Below are 6,541 nucleotides of genomic sequence, written 5' to 3' on the forward strand. Positions count from 1 at the left end.
AGATAAGCATATGGAGCAGAGGTCCATCAGTGGCTATTAGCCACAAGGTATAGATAGGGGCTCTGGGGCAAGTGATGCTCTGTCATCTTGGTGCTTGGGGGGGGGTCAACAGCGGGAGGACTTCTAATGTCCTGGCCCCACTGGTGGACCTCCTGATGGCATTGGTATTTCTGGCCACTGTGGGATACAGAGTGTTGGACTGGATTGGCCTTTGGCCTGATCCAACATTGGCATCTCTTATGTTCTTATGTTCTTATGAGGCCGTTCGGCCTCCACCAGCCTTCCCGCCGCTGCCCTTGCTGGCCTGCCAGCGTGCCCTGGCCGCGGTGGGGGGGGGTAGGTGAGCAAGCCGCTGGAAGGGGAGGCGCTTTAAACCCCTCCCCTTCCTTCTCGGCCCTGGCTTCCTCACTCTCCCCGCAGCCGTGGGGGGGGGGGGGTCGGGCGCGCCGCTGGAAGGGGAGGCGGTTGACACCCGTCCCCTTTCTTCTCAGACCCGTCCGTCTCCCCTTCCCTGTCTGCGCTGGCTTGCTCAAGCTCCCTGTGCGCCAGCCGGAGGAGGGACACTGCCCGTCTTCGCGGGAGGGGGACTCACTCCGCCAGGGAAGGGGCCGCGCCCGTCCACCCACGCTAGCGCCTGTTGCATTCCTGCCTGCAACGGGCCTTCCTCCTAGTAACACAAATAAAACTGAAAGGCAGCCCACATAACCAGACCCGACTAACAAAAAGCTAAAGGGAAGAGCCCTGCTTTGCAGGCCCTACGGAACTTGGATAAGTCCCACAAAGCAGCTGGTTCCACCAGGACAGAGCCACCATAAAGAAGACCCTCATTCTGGTGGACGCCAGGCGAACATCCCGGTCAACCAACAGGCTTCAGGTGGAGGAGGAGTGGGGAATCAAACCTGGCTCTCCAGATCAGAATCCCGCAACTCTTAACCACGACACCACGCTGGCTTTTAGTCTTTGCTATTCCGTGTGAGTCCTGAACTGGAGAGACCAGGCTTAAGCAGCTCACAAAATAAGATTTTTGCTCACAAGACTCCGCAGCTTAAAGGGAGCATTAGTTGTCTCAGAGCTGTTCTCTCAAGAGCAGTTCTCGAGCGAGCTCTCTCAGAGGGTGTCTGCTGTGGGAAGGGAAAGGAGACTGTAAGCCACTCTGAGTGAAGGGTGGGGTATAAATCCAATCTCCTCCTCCTCCTCCTCCTCCTCCTCTTCTTCTGCTTCTCACGTTCCCACTGGCTATGAACGCTCCTGTTCTTAAGAACATTTGATGCTGCATACTCATTTCTTCCCGTAACAAAGTTTTTTTTCTGTGTAGAGGCACGCTGGGAGTTTCAACAAAGTGTGAACCCCACTCTCTCTCTCTCTCACTGATTTTGTTATTTTCTCTCCACAGTGGATGAGGTTAAATTTAGATCCATCAAATGCAACAACTGGAGGAAAGAATTCAGAAGAAAATTCAGAGTATCCAGAGAAACGTTCAAGAACCTGAAGAAAGAACCCAGAAGAACGTCCAAGAAGGACGTCAAGAACTTATCAGCCGGACTGTCAGGAATTAATGCAAAACTACAAGAACAAACACAAGAAATTGTAAGAATTAGAGAGAAGCAGAACGGTAATGATATATATTTAGAAAGACAAGACTGCCGGATTGAGAAAGCAGACGTTTTCAAGCGGAAGCTGGACGACCATCTTTCGGGTATGTTGTAGGCAGGGCTATTTTGGGGCAGGAACGGAGTTCCAGCTGGCTCCCAAGTTGGCCACGCCCAGCAGGAACTCATTAGCATAATAGGCCACACCCAACAGCAGGAACTCATGAGGATTGGCTACATTAGGGTTGTGTGGTCTAACATGCAAAGGAGTTCCTGCTACAAAAAAAGGAACTGGGTTTTGACAACAGACAAGGTAAACAGAATAAGAAGCAAAAGGTGGGTGTGGCTGGATGACCACACTTCTGGTAACATGTGGGTGCAGCCTAATGTGCTAATGAGCTGTGCTGTCAGGGGTGTGGCCCAATATGCTAATGAGTTCCTGCTGTTGGGTGTGGCCTATTATGCTAATGAGCTCCTGTTGGGCTTTTTCTACAGAAAGAGCCCTGGTTGTAGGGCTATCTTTCCGCTATGCTCCTGCAGAGTGCAGGGGGTTGGGCTAGATGACCTGCAAGGTCCCTTCCAACGCTAACATTCTATGATCCTATGAGCAAAGAACTGAAATTCTGGAAACCCAATGGAGATCGAATAACCCGCATTTTAGAGGCATCCCAAAAGACTTTGGGAGCCCAAATTTGGAAGAGAGCTTCCATGAGCTGCTTCAAGATTACTTGGAGGTGCAACTCAAAGCAAAGTTCACCTACGAGCTCAAAAGAAGAAACGGCTGTGGCATCAACATCGGGACAAATTGGATAAATTAAAAATAGTATCAGTACGTATTAATAGACTGCTCTTCCATGAAATGTATGAAAACTTTTAACCAGCTTAAAAAGCAAAATGCAGATATTCTGTGCCTACAAGAAACTCACATAAAGAAGAAACATGAACATATTTTAAATAATAAAAAATTAGGTAAGAACATAAAAACATAAGAATGTAAGAGACGCCAATGTTGGATCAGGCCAAAGGCCCATCCTGTCCTACACTCTGACACACAGTGGCCAAAAATACCAGGTGCCATCAGGAGGTCCAGCAGTGGGGCCAGGACACTAGAAGCCCTCCCACTGTTGCCCCCTCCCCAAGCACCAAGAATACAGAGCATCCCTTGCCCCAGACCGAGAGTTCCTATCAATACCTTGTGGCTAATAGCCACTGATGGACCTCTGCACCATATGTTTATCCCGTTCCCTCTTGAAGTTGTCCATGCTTGTAGCCGCCGCCACCTCCTGTGGCCGTGAATTCCATGTGTTGATCACTCTTTGGATGAAGAAGCATACTTTGCAAAGTATACCTCGCTTCAGCTCAAAATAAAAACTGCGGAGTAGCCATTTATATAAACAACCCACAATCGTAAGTATTAGATGAATTAAGAGATCCAGAAGGAAGATATCTAATATTACAAATCAGACTCCTAGAAGGTAAGGTGTGCACGTTAGCAACAATATATTGGCCAAACGATTCTAAAGTTACATTTTTCGAGATTTCCCCCCAAAATATGCTAGAATTTCAAGATGAAGATATAATGGTTCTTGGAGACATGAACGGAGTACCGGATCCAAAAAAGGATAAATCTAGGAAGTCTAAACGTGGAAAATTACCCACCAAAACCATATTCCAATATCTGGAAATGCTGAAATTAGAAGACGCCTGGAGGAGCAGAGATTTTACATTTTTTTCTGATAGATATCAAACGTACTCAAGGATAGATACGTGCCGGATATCAAAAAGTCTAACGATAAATCTAGACAAAGCAGAGATTCAACTGACGATATCTGCAGATCATAATCCCATAGAAGTAGTTTGGCAATGGAACAGAAGACTAAGAGAAAGATGAGGCTAAATGAGGCTCTTTTCCTACAAAACGATGTTGTAACCAAGGGTAAGAAAGATCTGGAAGAATTTTTTATAATAAATAATACAGAAGGAATATCCTCATCTACAAATTGGGAAGCCTCTATTATTCAAAAGCCTCTATTATTCAAGCTGGTTGGAATAGACATAGACTGCTGTATACAGTCAAGAGGAGGAGGAGGAGGAAAAGGAGGAGGAGGAGGAGAGAAGGAGGAGGAGATTGGATTTATACCCCGCCAAAAAAAATAAAAAAAAGGATTTAAGCCCGCCCTTCACTCAGAGTCTCAGAGCGGCTTACAGACTCCTTTCCCTTCCCCTCCCCACAACAGACACCCTGTGAGGTAGGCGGGGCTCAGAGAGCTCTCACAGAAATTGCAATTCCTCAAGGACACCTCTGACAGAACTAGGGCTTGCCCAAAGTCATCCAGCAGCTACATGTGGAGGAGTGGGGAATCAAACCCGGTTCTCCCACATTAGAGTCCGCGCACTTAACCTTTACACCAAACTGGCTCTTAAACACTACACCAAACTGGCTCTTACCCACTACACCAAATATGTAGAGCTTGGTGCTCCATCACTGACGAAGTCTGGAAAGGAAACGGATGGGGACCTGGGTGGTCTGTCACCCCACCTTTTAGCGACTGTGTTTTGTGGACATCTATCATCTGTTGCTCCTCTTAGTTTTGTGGACATTTATTAACTGTTAGGAAATTGTTGAACTGTATTGGACTATTTACATTGGTGATTTGGAATGGATCTGAATGGGTTATTTAGAGTACTACACTGTTAACAAAAGAATGTTTCGAATCAAGTGTCAAGTATTTTTGGGTATACTGTTAATAGTTTTTGACTGTGTTGTTATATGCTCTATTTGGGAAGCAAGCAAAGCTTTTATTAGAGGAATCTTAGCAGCTGCCACCAAAAAGAAACAAGAAAATTCAGAACAAACCAAGATAATAGCAGGAGAAGAAAAACCCAGAGATTGGAACAAGAGCACAATTTTTTTTTAATGCCGGGATCTCCCAAGAGCAAGGAACTCCCAAACATCTTGAATTTCGGGTGGCAGGTGAAGATATTCTGCCTTGGCCCTTAACCTTTCACAGATTTTTCACAGTTTTACACAATTTATGGTTGTGTGATGCCTCCCTGAAGAAGAAGAAGAGATTGGATTTATACCCCGCCCTTCACTACCCGAAGGAGTCTCAGAGCGGCTTACAAACTCCTTTCCCTCCCCCTCCCCACCACAGACACCCTGTGAGCAATGTTCCCTCTAAGCTGAGTTAGTGTGAGCTAGCTCACAGTCTTTTAGCCTCCGGCTCACACATTTTTGTCTTAGCTTAGGAAGGATGGCTCCAGAGCAAACTAATTTATGCAGGAGCCAAATCGCTTGCTCACAACTGTAATGCCAGCGGCTCACAAAGTAGAATTTTTGCTCACAAGAACCCACAGCTTAGAGGGAACATTGCCTATGAGGTAGGTGGGGCTGAGAGAGCTCTTTCAATAACTGCTCTTGAGAGAACAGCTCTGACAGAACTATGGCTTGCCCAAGGTCATCCAGAAGGTGCAAGTGGAGGAGTGGGGAATCAAACCCGGTTCTCCCAGATTAGAGTTCGCGCACTTAACCACTACACCAAACTGAGTTTTAACTGCTGGCCTTATATATTCTGCTCTGCATACATTCTCCACCCCCACCCCCTTCCTCACCATTTATTAGTGCTGCCTTCCTGAACATTTTCTTCAACATTACTTCTGTGGTTTATCTGCCAGGGTTACCAGGCTATGATATTTTACTGTTTTTATTATCATTTATGATTTGCCCTTTTCTTCTGATATTTGGGATGCAGATTTGAGCTGGTTTTTAATATATAAAACCATCTGGGGAATTCTCTTGGTTGGAGGGTATACATAGCTTAAATAAGTGCTATGTAAATGTTACGGCTCCGCATGTATGTTCAGCAGACACCTCTTCTGGACAGAACGCATGTGAACTTGCGTCCCTCTCCCACATAGCCTCCAAGTTTGTCCAAACCTAATCAAAAATGAGACGTATTAAGTAGTGTAACATGGACTCAATGGACTAATCTGTGACTGAGTGGGTCGATTCTTTCACTTGCACATAAGAATGCAGGTGTTCATTTAGGGACATTATTAAAACCTCTTCTCTGCTAAGGGGACCCTGAATGAAAAGTGAATGAAAGTGTGATGCGGCAACAAAAAAGGCTAATGTGATCTTGGGATGTATTAACATCCAAATTGCAAGATGTCATATCCCTGCTGTACACTGCCTTGGTCCGGCAAAGAAGAAGAAGAGGAGGAGGAAGAAGAGGAAGAAGAAGAGGAGGAGGAGGAGGAGGAGATTGGATTTATACCCCACCCTTCACTCGGAGGGGCTGAGAGAGCTCTTTCGAGAACTGCTCCTGAGAGAACAGCTCTGAAAGAACTTGTAACGGACCCAAAATCACACCAGCCGCTGCATGTGGAGGCGTGAGGAATCAAACCCGGTCCTCCCAGATTAGATTCTCCCCGCTCCTAACCAGTGCTCCCTCTAAGCTGTGGAGTCTTGTGAGCAAAAATTCTACTTTGTGGGCTGCTACTGGCAGTAAAGTTGTGAGGGAGCCATTTGGCTAATGCATCAATGAGTTTGCTCTGGAGCCCTCCTTCCTGAGCCGAGACAAAAATGTGTGAGCCGGAGGCTAAAAAGCTGTGAGCGGGCTCACACTAACTCAGCTTAGAGGGAACCCTGCTCCTAACCGCTACACCAACCTGGCTCTCAAGACCCAACGTGAGATGGATCGACACAACCCAGGGAGCCGTAGCCCGCAGTTTGCAAGAACTGAGCATGGCTGTTAACGACAGGATGTTTTGGAGGTCATTAATTCATAGGACAGGCTCTTTTGGTAGCAGGAACTCCTTTGCATATTAAGCGACACACCCCTAACGTAGCCAATCCTCCAAGAGCTTACAGTAGCTCCTGTAAGGAGAGCTCTGTAAGCTCTTGGAAGATTGGCTACATTAGGGGGTGTGTGGCCTAATATGCAAAGGAG

At 46.7% G+C, this 6,541-nt stretch overlaps 1 protein-coding gene across 1 annotated transcript in view; it reads right to left on the minus strand.

The window, feature by feature from the left end:
- Nucleotides 1–6,541, minus strand: part of FCHSD2 (FCH and double SH3 domains 2) — an 86,412-nt gene that overhangs the window by 38,756 nt on the left and 41,115 nt on the right. The window lies entirely within an intron of this gene.

The sequence above is a fragment of the Gekko japonicus genome, unplaced genomic scaffold, assembly GCF_001447785.1.
Source record: "Gekko japonicus isolate JY-2015 unplaced genomic scaffold, Gekko_japonicus_V1.1 scaffold3521, whole genome shotgun sequence".
Classification (NCBI taxonomy): domain Eukaryota; kingdom Metazoa; phylum Chordata; class Lepidosauria; order Squamata; family Gekkonidae; genus Gekko; species Gekko japonicus.